The sequence below is a fragment of the Rhinolophus sinicus genome, chromosome 17 (genome assembly GCF_057876585.1).
Source record: "Rhinolophus sinicus isolate RSI-liver-muscle chromosome 17, RSI-T2T, whole genome shotgun sequence".
NCBI lineage: Eukaryota > Metazoa > Chordata > Mammalia > Chiroptera > Rhinolophidae > Rhinolophus > Rhinolophus sinicus.
Window position 1 is genome coordinate 108937376 of NC_142517.1, and position 16160 is coordinate 108953535.

The window sequence follows — 16160 nt, forward strand, 5'->3', positions numbered from 1 at the left end:
CTGACACTGCTACTACTTAGCCGCTTTCTAGAGATGCTAGCAAATGCAATAAAGCAAGACAAAAAAAGGCACTAGAACTATTAGAAAGAAGGAGATGATGGTCATTATTTGTAGATGTTATGGGTTCATCTTCCTAGTGAATCAAAACTAACAAAGTATTAAATGAACACTAAAAAATTATTATTATTATTTGGTAGCCAAAACAAAAATCAACATATTCAAATTAGTGGCTTTCCTATACATCAGAAACAATTAAATAGAAAAGATAGTAGGAAAAAACAATCCCATTCAAAACAGAAACAATTCTAGAAATAAATGTATAGTAAACATGCTAAATCTACATGAAGAAAAAAACTGTCTAATAGATATAACAGTATACTTTATTAAAAATATATACTGTGTATCTGCACGGGAATATTCAATACCTTAAAGATGTCAATTCTCCTCTATTTAACCTATTACCTTGCTTCCCCAAAAATAAGACCTAGCCGGACAATCAGCTCTAACGCGTCTTTTGGAGCAAAAATTAATAAGACCCAGTATATTATGTTTATTTTTTTATATATTATATTATATTATATTATATTATATTATATTAATTATATTATATTATATTATAATAAATTCCCAGTCTTATAGTAAAACAAGACCGGGCCTTATATTAAATTTTGCTCCAAAAGACGCATTACAGCTGACTGTCCAGCTAGGTCTTATTTTCGGGGAAACATGGTAATTTCAATGCAAACCCAAAGTCCCAACATAATTTGTCATGAAATTTGTCTATCTGATTCTAAAATTCATTCAGAAAAGGAAATGTTTAATAATACCCAAGAAGAGTAATGTCAGAAACAGGCAGCGTGAGAGGTCCCTTGGTCTCTCCTCTTAAAGTTAAAGCAAGTTGAACGGCTAGAATTCAACAAAGGATTCCCTGCTCAACATACAAACATGTCTGAGAGATCCGCACAATGAAACATCTGAAGGTGGACATATCGGGGTGAGCAGGGGAGAAGGGAAGTGGGAAGTGCAGAGATGGGGACGCAGCCCAGAGAGAGGAGTAATCAGGATGCAGCATGTACTCTCTGTAACCCTGAGCATTCCTGCCCGAGTAATCAGCATATACTACAGCTGAACGCAGGGCAGAGACAGAATACAGAGGTGTGACAGCTATGGTCTAGCAGCCACCATTGCCAGGGAGAACAAAAAGCCACAGAGCCCGGTTGCCTCCCCCCACACTCCAGAGTTCACTTCCCCTCACTCTCCCAGAACTAGCAGCAGGCCCCTGAAGAAGCCATAGCAGTGAGTGTCAAGTTACTGGACAAAATATCAATAACAGCTCTGAAAACTGTAGAGACAGTTCCTGAAAGGCAGACACGAAGGCTAATCCGTGAAAGGGGTGAAGATACAGCGCTGAGCAGTCACCATTACTGGAAGAACAAAGCCACAAACACACTTACGGCCTCTCCCAGCCCACCTGGCACCCACCCATATCAGCTGATCTCAGTCGGTGCACCTGGGACACCTCGGGCAGTGCAGCCATGCACCTGGCTGCAGAGGACAGCTCTGGGATTTCATGGGCTTGGAACACCATCACATTCACTCATGGGGGTGGTACCCTGAGACCAAGGGAACCGGGTCACAGAGGAGACACCCACCTCCCTGGGGAATACAAGACAGTCCCACTGACCTGCAAAGAATGCTCCAGCACCACCTACTGAAAAACAAAAGAAAGACCTCTTCTTATCAACCTTCTAAAGAGGTATCACTCTTAAAAAAAAAAAAAAAAAAAAAGGCAGAGTTCATTCCCATAAATACAGAGGCACAGAAATAATCCATCAAATATCATGAACAACCAAGGTAACAAGGCAGCTCAGAAAGGAAATGAAAAAAATCTCCAGAAAATAAATGTAAAGACATGAAATATGTGATTCAAATGACAGAGAATTCAAGATTGCACGTCTGAAAAAACTCAATGAGATGCAAGAAAACTCAGGCAGTTTAATGAAATAAAATCAATGAACAAAAGGAGCACTTTACCAAAGAGACTGAAACATTAAAACAGAACCAAACATAAATTCTGGAGATGAAGAGCTCTGTAAAAGAGATGAAGAATGAGCTAGGGAACTTGGGACACAGAGCTGACCAGATGGAGGAAAGAACTCGTGACACCAAAAATAGAACTCTAAATGATGCAGGTGGAAGAAAAGACTTGAAAGTTAAAAAAAACAAAAAACTATCTGACTCCATCAGAAAGAGCAATATAAGAATAATGCGCACACCAGAAGGAGAAGAGAGGGAGGAGGGAACAGAGAGCCTATTCAAATAAATACTTGATTAAGAACTTCACAAACCTATGGAAAGAACTGGATCTTCAATCCGAAAACCGAACAGAACACCTAATTATCTCAATCCAAAAAGGCCTTCTCCAAGACACATTATGTTAAAACTGTCTAAAACAAATACAAAGAAAGAATTCTCAAGGAAGCCAGGGAAAATAAGAGGGTAACCTACAAAGGAAATCCCATTCGATGATCATATGTTTCAGCAGAAACTCTACTATCTAGGAGAGAGTAGCATAAAAGATTGAAACTATTGAAAGAGATAAATTACCAGCCAAGAACAATATATCCAGCAAAGTTACCCTTTAGATACAAAGGAGAAATAAATTTTTTTTTCAGACATAGAGAAGCTAAGGAAATTTACCACCACAAGACTTGCCTTACAGGAAATACTGAAGGGGTTATTCTACCTGAAACAAAAAAAAGACAACAGGATACAAAAATATGAGTAAGATGACTAACAGACAGAAGCACAAAACTGCAACCCTTGTTCAGAATAGGTTATTACACACTTAAATATAACATAAAAATTAAATGGGATAAAAACATTTAAAAAAGAGAAAAATAAGACAATAGCTAATGCAACTCAGAAATGAACTCACAGCATATATAAGGATAATCTGTGACAACAAATACATAAAAAGTAAAGATCTGAATTTGCAAAGGGGAATGGAGATAATATGCATTCAGAAGAAAAAGTACTACTGTGTATATGAACCTTTGTTTTCCATAAACTTAATGGTAACTACACCAAAAATCCAGAATTGAAACACATAACATAAAAACAGAAGAAACAGGGAAAATCATAGAATACCATCAAACTAGAATAACAGAAACACAAGGGCAAAGAAACAATGGAGACACAGAGCTACCAGAAAACAAAAGATAAAATAGCTATAGGATATCTTCATATATCAATAATCATCCTAAATGTAAACGGACTGAATTCACCAATAAAAAGGCACAGAGTAGCAGATTGGATCAAAAAACAAAACCTAACCATATGCTGTCTTCAGGAGACACATCTCATCTGCAAAGACAAACACAGACTCAAAGTAAAAGGGTGGAAAATGATACTCCAAGCAAATGGCATACAGAGAAAAGTGGGTATAGCTGTGCTTATATCTAACAAAATAGATTTCATGATTAAAAAAAGTAACAAGAGGGGCCAGCCCGGTGGCTCAGGTGGTTGGAGTACTGTGCTCCCAATGCCGAGGTCACCGGTTTGATTCCCACATGGGCCAGTGAGCTGCGCCCTCTAGAGCTAAGATTGTGAACAACAGTTCTCCCTGGATCTGGGCTGTGGTGAGTAGCCGGAGGTTGGCGTGAGCTGCAGTGGGCTGCTGTGTGCTGCCGCAGGCTGCTGTGTGCTGCTGTGTGCCGCCATGAGTGGCCGGCAGCCAGCGTGAGCTGCTGTGTGCTGCCATGAGTGACCAGCGTGAGTGGCTGGCAGCCAGCATGAGTGGCCAGCAACCAGCATGAGCAGCTGGCAGCCAGAGAAAGCTGCTGTGAGCTGCTGTGACAGCAGCCTACTGATAACTGGCGACCAACTGCCTCAGCCAGGGGAGCGCAAGGCTCATCATACCAGCATGGGTCAGGGAGCTGTGTCCTACACAACTAGACAATGGCTTGAACCAGAGTGGAGGGGGGAGGCGGAAGAAAGGGGGGGAAAAGTAACAAGAGACAAAGATGAACATTTTATAATGATAAAGGGGACAATATATCAAGAAGACATAATACTTACCAATATATATGCACGCACTCAGGTAGCACCAAAATATATAAATTACTAACAGAACTAAAGAGGGAAACTAACAAAAAAACCCACAATTATAGTGGGGACCTAAATACCCCACTGACAGTTATGGATAGATGATCCAAACAGAAAATCAATAAAGAAATGTCAGCCTTAAATGACATACTATTAGACCAAATGGACATAATCGACATTCACGGAACCTTTCATCCCAGAATACCAGAACATACATTCTTCTCTGGTGCACATGGAACATTCTCAAGGATAGACCATATGTTGGGAAATAAAACTGTCTCAACAAATTTAAGAAGACTGAAATATACCAAGTATATTCTCTGACTACAACGCTTTGAAACTGGAAACTCTAAATAGATTGATCAACAGTAAGGAAATTGGAACAATCATCTAAAACCTTCCCAAAAAGTAAAAGTCCAGGACCAGATGGCTTCACTAGTGAACTCTACCAAAGAGTCAAAGATTATTTAATATTTATCCTTCTCAAACTCTTCCAAAAAATTGGAAAAAAAAGGCAATACTCCCTAACTCATTTTATGAGGTCCACATTATCCTGATACCAAAACCTGGTAAGAACACATAAAAAGAAAAGTACAGACCAATATCTCTGATGGATACAGATGCAAAAACCCTAAACAAAATGCTAGCACATCATATACAACAATATATTAAAAAGATTATTCATCATGATCAAGTGGGGTTCATCCCAGGGGCACAAAGATGCAGAAAAGACACAACATCCATTTATGATTAAAACACTTAATAAAATGGGTATAGAAGGAAAACACCTTAACATAATAAAGGCCATATATGACAAACCCTCAGCTAATGTCATAATTAACGGAGAAAAACTGAAGCCTGCTGCTCTACGTTCAGGAACACACAGGGCTGTCCCCTATCACCTCTGCTTTTCAACATAGTGTTAGAAGTCCTTGCCAGAGCAATCAGGCAAGAGAAAGAAATAAAATGTGCCTGAATTGGGAATGAAGAAGTTAAATTGCCACTTTTTGCAGATGACATGATTCTTTAGGATCTATACATCAAAAACTATGAGACATTATTAAGAGAAAACTGAAGAAGATACAAAGAAATGGAAAAACATCTGTGTTCATGGACTGGAAAAATCAACATAGTTAAAATGGCCACATTACCCAAAGCAACAGACTGACTTAATGCAATCCCCATCAAAATCCCAATGGCATTTTTAAAGGAAATATAACAACAACAACAAAATCACCAGATTTGTGTGGAACCACAAATGACCCGAAAGAGCCAAAACAATCCTAAGAAAATAAAACAAGGCTGGAGGGGTATCACACTCCCTGACTTCAGTTTATACTACAAAGCGACAAAACAAAAATAGCATGGTATTGGCTGAGACACACAGATCAATGGAACAAAACTGAGAACCCAGAAATAAATCCACATATATATGGGCAAATAATTTTTTACAAAGGAGCCAAAAACATACAATGGAGAAAAGAAAACTTCTTGAATAAACAGTGCTGGGAAAATTGGAAAGCCACGTGAAAAAGAATGAAACTAGACTGCTATGTCATCATGCACAAAAAATTAACTCAAAATGGATCAAAGATCTAAACATAACCCTGAAACAACAAAATGCATAGAAGAAAATATAGGTACTAAACTTATGGACCCTGGTCTTAGAGATGATTTTATGAATTTGACCTCAAAGGCAAGGGAAGTAAAAGCTAAAATAAATGAATGGGACACTATCAAACTAAAAGGCTCCTGCACAAAAGAAACCATCAGTAAAACAAAGAGGCAACCAACTGAATGGGAGAAGATATTTGCAAATAAGACCTCTGGAAAGGGGGAAGTATCCAAAATATATAAGGAACTCATAACTCAACAATAAAAAAACAATCTAATTAAAAAATGGGCAGAGGACCTGAACAGACACTTCTCCCAAGAAGACATACAGATGGCCAAACAGATACATGAAAAAATGTTCAACTTCACTAACTATGAGGTCAATGCAAATCAAAACCACAATGAGATATCACCTCACCCCAGTCAGAATGGCTATTATCAACAAGACAAGTAATAACAAGTGTTGGGAGAGGCTGTGGAGATAAAGGAATCCTCATACACTGTTGGTGGGAATGTAGGAGGTTGGACAATTAAGTTCGCCAACTCATCCTAGAAAAAGTGCTACATCCCTCATTGCTGAATATCATTACGGTCATCTTTGAAGTAGCCCCCTCGGGAAGCTATGCACCAATGCCAGCACCTAGTCTGCGATGTGTGACACAGAGTGCTGTCATGATGGAGGATGATTCATGGTATACTTTAAAACACACCTTCTCTCAACCGTAGCTCACACCCAACTGACTACACCGAACAAGTTGAAACTTGTCACACACTGTTACTAAGGTTAAACACGCTGCTTCCCATATTGAAGATCCCTGCCTTTCCATTGATGGCATCCGGCATCAGCATTCACCGTATTTTGTGATCATACATCGCTTCTGATACGGGATTTTTTGTCAAGTAAAAACATTAAGGTGTGTCCTCACCCACCTTATTCACCAGATCTGGCACCATGTGACTTCTGGTTTTTCCCCAAAGTCAAAATGACCATGAAAGGTAAATGTTTTGAATCAATTCAGGACATGGAGGCAGCCACGACAGTGCGCCTAAAGACACTCACGAAAGAGGACTTCCAGAACTGCTTCAGAAAGTGGCAAGGACAATGAGGGGGATAATGGCACTGTGTCTTTTACTGTAATAATTTTTTTAAATTTAAACATTCACCATATTGTTTGATCACAACTTGTAGGCAACCCTGTTCATTACAGCACTATTCACAATAACCAAGACATGCAAACCAACTAAGAGCCCATCAATAGATGAATGGATAAAGAAAATGTGGCATGTACCAGGGGTGCCAAGTGGACACTTGGTCAATGTCACTCAGGCAATAGTTCGCCGTAATCAGAAGTGTCTGGACGCTGATGGGAACCACTTTGAGCACCTCTTGTAATTGCAGAAGTCAAACGTGACATGTATTCATCTTTTGTTATTGGTGTATATGGAGTATTTCAATTTTAATAGTTTTCCTTTCTTAAAATGTGTGTGCATTTTTTTGGCCCCCTCTCTGTATATACAATGAAATACTATTCCACCAGACAAAAGAAGGAAATCCTGTCATCTGTGACAGCATGGATGAAGCTGGAGGGCATTGTGCTAAATGAAATAAGTCAGTCGGAGAAAGACAGACACTGCACGGTATCACTTATATATGGAATCTCAAAAAGCTGAACTGGTAGAAACAGAGCAGACTAGTGGTTACCAGAAGATGGGAGGTGGAGGAAATGGATAGATGCTGGTCAAAGAGTACAAACTTCTAGTTATAGGATAAAAAAGTTCTGGCAATCTAATGTACAGCAGAGTGACTACAGTTAATTCTGCACTATATACACTTGGAAGTTGCTGAGAGAGTAGATCTTAAGTGTTCTCACCATGAGGGAAAAAAAACGTAATTATGTGGACTGATAGAGGTTTTAACCAGACTAATTAGAGTATGTATGTATGTATATATCATATATATACACACACACACATATGTTCATTACACTGTATACCTTAAACTTACATAATGTTGTATGAGGTCTGACAATTAAGTTCAGGAACTGGTTGCAACGATGTTGCTAAACTTTTTTGATATCAGAAGGATTATTCATTATGAATTTGTACCAACTGGACAAACAGTTAACCAAGTTTACTATTTGGAAGTGCTGAAAAGGCTGCGTGAAAAAGACGACCTGAACTTTTCACCAGCAATTAATGTCTCTTGCATCACGACAATGCACCAGCTCACACAGCACTGTCTGTGAGGGAGTTTTTAGCCAGGAAACAAATAACTGTACTGGAACGCCTTCCCTACTCACCTGATCTAGCCCCCAGTGACTTCTTTCTTTACACAAAGATAAATACTGGAAGGAAGACATTTTGATGACATTCAGGACATCAAGGGTAATACGATGACAGCTCTGATGGCCATTCCAGAAAGAGTTCAAAAATTGCTTTGAAGGGTGGACTAGCCTCTGGTGTCGGTGCATAGCTTCCCAAGGGGAGAACTTTGAAGGTGACCGTAGTGATATTCAGCAATGAGGTATGTAGCACTTTTTCTAGGATCAGTTTGCGAACTTAACTGTCTGACCTTGTATGTCAATTATAGCTCAATGAAAGCAATAAAGCTGGAGGGAAAGGAAATACAATCCACACACAAAAGGAAAATTTCAATACAACTGAGTACATAACAGTGTAAAATACCTATATGGCAATAGACAGTACATCCAACCAGCCCGGTTATTCTTCCACCCCGTCACTCACTTAAATCTCCTCATAGCATTCATCACTATGTGAAATCCTCCTGCTTATGAACTCTCTTTTTAAATTGTTAGTTTGTGTCCTCCTCTGCAATCTCTGCTTCAAGACCTAGGAGTTTTATTTATCTTGGCATGGTGCCTGGTAGAGTGGGTGTTCAGAGTATTTGCTGAACAAACCACTGAGACACCAGGCAACTGAGAACCTGTGTGCAATAGCAGTGTTGGGCTCACCATGGGAATGTAGCACAGCACAGATACACCTGGCCCAGAACTCCTACCAGTGGGACTTGAGTGGCCACTGAGAGTGACACCACCATTCCATGTTAATCCTCTCTAATTACACTCTGGACACAGGGGAGTCTCCCCTTTGTTTGAATACTTCCGGTGCTGGAGAGCTCACTTCAGCCAGGCAGCCTGTCCCTTTCCTGCCTAGTTCAGGATCACAACGCCCTTTCTTTTACTGGACTGAATGCCTTCTCTCTCAGCCTTCTCCAAGACTGCCTCACAGAGATCAGGAGATTGCAATAGATCCCTGGGTCTTAGCCAGGCAACCCGAGATGGGTGCTCTATCAGGGTAACAGTAACAGCTGAAATGAATGGGGTGCTAGCCATGGCCAGGCACAGGGCCAAGTACTCCGATTCTCACAGTTAACATGCGTGAGTACTTGCCAGATCAGGCAGGGGCTTCAAAGTCCCAAGTCTCAACTTCCATCTGCCCTTCCCCTCTCCAACCCTCATCTTCCCCACGGCTGTCAAGCAGGTGAGTGATGCAGCTGATTCTGAGGTCTACTCTGCAAAACTAAGCACCACCAGCCTGAGAGGTGGTTCTGCTTTCCTGGGGATCGAACAGCCCCCTCCTTGATCAGACGCCAGGTTTCAGCCTGTGTTTGGCAGACTTCCCACCATTCTCTCCTGGCCTTTCCCACCCTGGCTTCCCTCCTTTTCAGAAAAAGGAACTCAGGGGCCGTGACCCCTCATGCTGGAAGGGCCACCCACTTGGAGGAGGGGAACTAGTATGGGGCAAAGCATGGCGCTGCCTGGTACCATCCAATACAGAGGAGGCAGGGCCAGGCAAAGCCCATCTCCTTGACCAGAAAACCCACGCCCTCCCAGCCCAATGCTTCAAGGCTCAGCCCAAAGGTCCTCTCCTCCAGCCAGGTCCCCTTCCCTGCCCTGTCTCTCTGGTTCGTATTCAGTTCCTGGGCACCAGCCTTTTAGAGTTTCAGTCCTGGGGCCTCTGTTCTCCCCTCCCCCCCTGCCCCCCGGCTGATCCCATTCAGTCTCTGAGCTTTAAGTGTCTTCCTCACCTCACCCCTCCCGCACATCCCACTCTGGCCTCAGTGTCCTACACACACACAAAGCTGGCCCGGACTGGGTGTTCAGAGTATTTGCTGAATAAACCAATGAGACACCGGGCACCTGAGAACCACTGGGCATCTCCCTGGTGTTCCCATGGCCAGAATCCGTTTAGCAACTGACTTCTCCCAAACCACCTTTCCCTAGGTCTTCCTAGTATCAGCGAAGCACTCCTGTCAATCCCAGGGCCCTCCTGCCCATTCCTCATTCCTCATCGCCTTCCTCCAACCCATCCCCCGCTGCTCACCTCCAAAGTGACTCCTAGTCCGGCCCACCTCACACCTCACTCCACCAGGCTTCCTGCTCCCACCTGGGTCCTCCTGCAGTCCATCTTCTGGATGGTGCCAGAATCATACCTCACCAGTATCAACCAAACCGTGTCTCTTCTCGGTCTACAGGCCCCAGGAGTCCCCACTTTCTTGACAAAGACCTACCTGGTATGGCCCTGCCAATCTCGTCTCCTCTGATCCACTCTCCCACTCTTCTGGCTCATCCCTGCCCCAGAGCCTTTGCACAGACGACATTTTCTGCCTGGAATCCTCCGCCCTCCCCTGTGCCCTACTCAACCCCCATTCTCTGTAGGGCTGTCCCTTCTCCTCCTTCAGGAATCTCACCTCCTCAGAGAGGATCACCTGACTTCTGTATCCAAACTACCCTCCAGTCCAACCCTCATGACATCACCCTACTTGGTTTTCCTCATAACGCCCTGGCATTCACAAGCCCCGAGTCATCTCAGGGAGCCCTCTAGTCCATGGCCACCCAACAGGAAGCAGCACCCCTCCCTGGTGTGAACACCAGGGACTTCACACCACAGCCCACACTCACATGCAGGCTCAAGTCCGTCTACCCTGGCCACGCGTGCTTACCTGCCATTGTGCCTTTGCACATGCTGTCCCATGATGGGAATTCTTCCCTGTACTTGTCCAACTATCCAATGTCCAACTACAGATTCTTAATGAGCTAAGCCACGTGACTCCTCTGTCCGCTGCACCCCCATCCAGCACACCTCCATTCCAGGCAGAACAAACAGCTGCTTCCTCTGTCTTCATTCACATTAGCACTTGGTACACACTTTACCATGATGTCACTGTCAGGTGACATGTTTGTCTCAACCACCAGACTGAGAAGGTCTCAGGAGCCAAGAATGGGTCTGAGTCATTTCGCGGTTCCCAGTGGCAGCGAGACCTGGTACTTGATGAGACCTGGGACCGGATGAGGTATTCCAGGCCTTTGGTATATATATCGCCTCATGTAAACTGTCATCAACACCACCAGGTCAGAGGATTATCTTCATTTCCTAGCCGTGTAAATAGAGATCTAAGAGTTGACGTGTAAATAGACAGCTAAGAGTTTACGCTGTACTGCCCAACGGCAAGTGCTTAGAAAAACAAGGGGGAGGAATTCAAATGGTGGCCCACCCACATCACTCACACCACCTCCAGTCTCAGAGGGGAGCTTGGGCGGGGCTGCACCACACTGGGAACTCCAGCGTCCAGTGGGCCCCCCCTCGCTTCTGGGAATGCGGTCCAGCAAGTCACTCACCCTCTGCATTTCCACCTTCTTGTCTGTGAATGCGCAAATGACCTCTCTGCCTGCAGTTCACAAAGGGGGAGGTGAGAAGTCTCGGTGTGTGGCAAACCAGTGCTCAGGAAACAGTACCTCCCTGCCCGCTGGCACACAACTCTTCTCCAGTTGCTTAATTAAAAGACAAAGTAGAAGACCAGTGCATGCACAGATAGGACAACCACCCCGTTAGCAGAAGCTGGCCAAGCTCACCTTTCCCGCTTTCCTCTGGGTTTTGGCAGACTCCCCCATTCCTGTCTACTAAGCTCAGGCCAGGGGAGCATGTCCTTCCTCACTTGTCAGTTATCCTGACCTGCACACACAGGTGAGACCAGCTCCTGCTCTGACAGCTGCAGCCCTGGCCTAGCAGGCCCTCTCTGGCCTCCTGGGATTAACAGCACCACGGGCCAGCATCGTCCTGGCTTCAGAACATTCTGCCATCTCCGCCTCACAGCATCAGGGCTCCAGGACCCTGCCAGCATGCGAGCAAGCATCATCAGATAAAGTGGGAAATCTATAAAGCCAGTAATGCAGCAACTGCATTGTCAGGTACGCGTCCAGGGGAAACAGGTACCACGGCCTCCATCTGGAGACCCACCAACAGCCTCAAACAGGAAACGACTCAGGGCCCATCAACAGGACAAGGAGTGACTCAGCCATGATGTGAGGAATGCACTCCGGCCACACGCAACTAGGGAGTGCGGAGGGGCTCAGGGCAGGCCAGCTTTTGTCCCCACGGGCTGGTGCTTCCTGGGTGTCCACTTTAAATGCTTCTCTAACTATTCCCATAACTCCCCTAGCTCCTGCCCCAGGATCAGGCACAAATGGCAGCCTGAGAAACAGCAGGAGGTGCTGGGCAGAGCCCACCCACCAGGACCCACCCACTTCAGCCCCTTAGAGATGCCTCCCTCAAGCCCCGGGTTGGGCAGCCGCAGCCTCCACTGTCCTTTCCAGCACCTCCCCATCACCTGCTTCCTACTGCCTGCCTACCCACGCCCAAGTGAGCACCTGGCCCACTTGCTCCGACCGAGCCTGGCCAAAGAGGCACTCGGCGACTCTCAATGGCTAGCCAGATCTCCCCTGGCCCCGGCCGAGCTGCCTGCCGAGCCCAAGCTTGCACCCACTGCATCTTCACTCCAGCTCTAGGAAGGTCCTAACTCCACCCACACTTTACAGATGAGTAGGCGACAGCCCAGGAAGGAAGCACAACTTGCCCCAGACCACATGTACTGGCAGGGGCAGGGCAGAGTCTACTGCAGGCTGTGTGCTCCACAGTGCCAGTTCCTGAGCAGAGCTTCCAAGGAAGCAAGGAAGGGGGAGAAAGGGGAAGTTCAAGTTCCTTGCTCTGTATCCGTGATCACAAGGGACGCAAGGTCCCACTCCGCAGGCTCCCTCCCCAAGCCCACTACCACAGAGAACTCAACACTGCCCCTCCATCCTGTACAGGGCTAGAGTCGGGGGTCCCGAGCTCTGTGGTCACTCTGCCTCTCCTAACCACTACTACCTGGAAACAAGCCTGACCTTCAGCTCCATAGCCCAAGGTGCCAGCCCCCAGGCTGGGGCTGTTTCTGGCAGGGGCAGAGCCCACAGAGCTCTTTATTGCAGCTCCTGATGGGGACTTCCAAGGATGGCACCTCACAATTCTCCCAACAAGCCCACAAATTAGGGATCATTATTTTCCTTTAAAGGTGAGGGAAGGGACAGAACCAAGATCAGAACTCAGCTCTGCTTGTCCCCAAAGCCCAGGCTGTTACCCTTCTGAAACTGACTTGAAAATATTTCAATGTGCTTTCTGTCATGTGGGCACTGGGTTCACTTCAGCCATATCTGGCTAGTAATATGTGAAGGACATAATAAGGATTCAACACCTCACAGGTAGGTGGTAAATACAGTGTGAATTCTGCCATCCTACCCAAGAGGACTGCAAAAATAGCCACTATTCTTTGCAGAGAGGTAGCAACTATTTCCCTATGCCCTGAATCTGGGCTGCCTCATGAGTACGTTGCTTTGGATAACAGGTCACAGCAAAAGTGACACCTCTGCTCTCTCCTGGGACCCTGCCAAGATGTGAACAAACCAGGGCTAACCCGCGGGATGATGAGACCACATGCAGCAGACAAGCCATGGTGACAAGGCCATCTACAGTGGAGCCACCAGGTGCACAGATACATAAATGAGCCCAGCTGCCATCAGACAAGCATGGCCTAGGTCGGGAGAGCCCAGACCAACTGCTGACCCACAATGGTTACAAAACTAACACCAGCCACAAGTAATTAGCTAGGAACAGATCTAATTAAAGATATGTAAGACCTCTATCCTCAAAACTATAAAAAACTGCTGAAAGAAATCAAAGAATAAATCGAGGGATATAGCATGTTCATGCATTAGAAACGTAATATTGTTAAGATGTCAATTCTCCCAAAATTGATCTACAGAGTAAACACAATACCAATTTAAAAATCCTAGCAGTCTTCTTAAATGTAGAAATTGGAAATGCAAAGGACCTAGAATAGCCAAAATGATCTTTTAAAAGAACAAAACTGGTAAACTCCCACTGTCAGATATCAAAAATAACTAGAGCTACAGTAAATGGAGACAGGGTGCAAAGAAAAACAATAGAACAGAAAAGAGAGGACGGAAGTAGACACACTCATATACAGTCACCTGATCGCTGACAAATAACAGTGCAGTGGGGAAAGCTGTCCCTTTCAACAGCTGGTGTCGGGTCAAATGAACATCCATTTGGAGAAACAATGAATTCTGACTACTACTCACACCATCCGAAGAAGCAAATCTAATGTGATCTAATGTGAAAAATGAAACAAGTCAAAATGTCTAGTACATAGAAAAATATCTCCATGACTCTGGGTAGACAAGGATTTCCTTAAAAAAAAACAAAAAAACAAAAAACACACACAAAATGTGCTAACATAAAAGATCAATAAATTATATTTCATTAAAATTAGAAATCTGTGTTCCTCAGAAGATAGTATTTGCAATGTACTCATCAGAAAACATTGTTAAGAGAGTGGAAAGAAAACTCACAGAATGAGATAAGGTACTTGTGATCCAAAAAAAAAGATGCATAATCAGAATACATAAAATACTCCTATGAATCAGGCAGCAAGACAAAGAAACTCAATTTAAAAATGGGCAAATGACAAAAAAAATGGCTAATAGTAATATGAAAAAGTGCTCAGCACCATAAGTCACGAGGCAATGCAAACTAAAACCATAATGAGATACCACGACATATCCACCCTATTGGCTAAAAGGAAAAAAAATGGCATCTAGTGCTGGCAAAGGTGTGGAACAACTGAACACCTACTCCTTGCTGGTGGGGATGTGAGCTGGGAATACACATCGAAAAACTGTCTGACAGTATCTGCTAATGCTAGCCAATCCTTTGGTGCAGTAATTACACTACTAGATGACGGCTAGGGCGACTGGTGGCTCAGTTGGTTAGAGCGCGAGCTCTGGGCAACAAGGCTGTCGGTTTGATTCCTACATGGGCCAGCGAGCTGCGCCCTCCGTAACTAGAATGAAGTCAATGAGCTGCTGCTTAGCTGTCAGGTGGCCAGATGGCTCAGTTGGTTGGAGCACGTGCTCTCGGCCACAGGGCTGCCGGTTCGACTCCCGCAAGGGATGGTGGGCTGTGCCCCCTGCAACTAACAACGGCAACTGGACCTGGAGCTGAGCTGCGCCCTCCACAACTAAGATTGAAAGGACAACAACTTGACTTGGATGGAGCTGATGAGAGTCCTGGGAAAAACACACCACTGTTCCCCAATTAAAAAAAAAAAAAAAAGTCCTGGAAATACACACTGTTTCCCAATAAAGTCCTGTTCCCCTTCCCCAATAAAATCTTAAAAAAAAAAATCAATGACTAAACCTTCCAAAAGGCTCATACTTTCTGAATGTTCACAGTAACTGTATTCACAGCCAAAAACTGAGCAGCCCAAAAAGCCCTCCACATGAGAACAGATAAAATTATGATTTATTCCTGCAATGGAACAATAAAGAACAATTTTTTAAATGAACTACTGCTACATACAACATGGGTGAATCTCAGACACATTATCCTGTACCAAAGAAGCTAAACACAAGCAAAATCATGCTGCCTGGTTCCCATGACACAATTTATGAACAGGTAAGAATAACTGATGGTGGGAGATGTCAGTGTGTGGTTTCCGTGGGGTAGAGAAAGCAGACTGACTGAGAGGCCACCGGGACAATTCTCGAGTGTTTGACATGTTTTTATCTTGATTGGGAGGAGCTGCCTGGGTTACACTGTGTGAAAATCCACTGAGCTGCTCTATGAAGACTTGTGTGCTTTACTATCTATACATTATACTTTATAAAAAATATAATAGGGTGGCTGGTGAGCTCAGTTGGTTAGTGTGTACTCTTAACAAGGTTGTTGGTTCGAATCCCCCATGGGCCAGTGAGCTGTGCCCTCCACAACTAGATTGAAGACAATGAGCTGCTACTGAGCTTCCGGAGGGGTGGCTGGATGGCTCAGTTGGTTAGAGCACGTGCCAGTTCGATTCCCGCATGGGATGGTGGGCTGTGCCCCCCGCAACTGGATTGAAAGCAGCAACTGGACTTGGAGCTGAGATGTGGCCTCCACAACTATATTGAAGGACAACTTGACTTGGAGCTGATGGATCCTGGAGAAACACATTGTTATCCAATAAAATTAAAATTTAAAATTTAAAAAAAAAATATATATATATATATGTATATATATATATATATATATATATATATAAAATACAA

The 16160-nt window shown here is 44.1% G+C and overlaps 1 protein-coding gene across 2 annotated transcripts in view; it reads right to left on the bottom strand.

The window, feature by feature from the left end:
- Nucleotides 1–16160, bottom strand: part of FBLN2 (fibulin 2) — a 100927-nt gene that overhangs the window by 34449 nt on the left and 50318 nt on the right. The gene's annotated exons all lie outside the window — the stretch shown is intronic.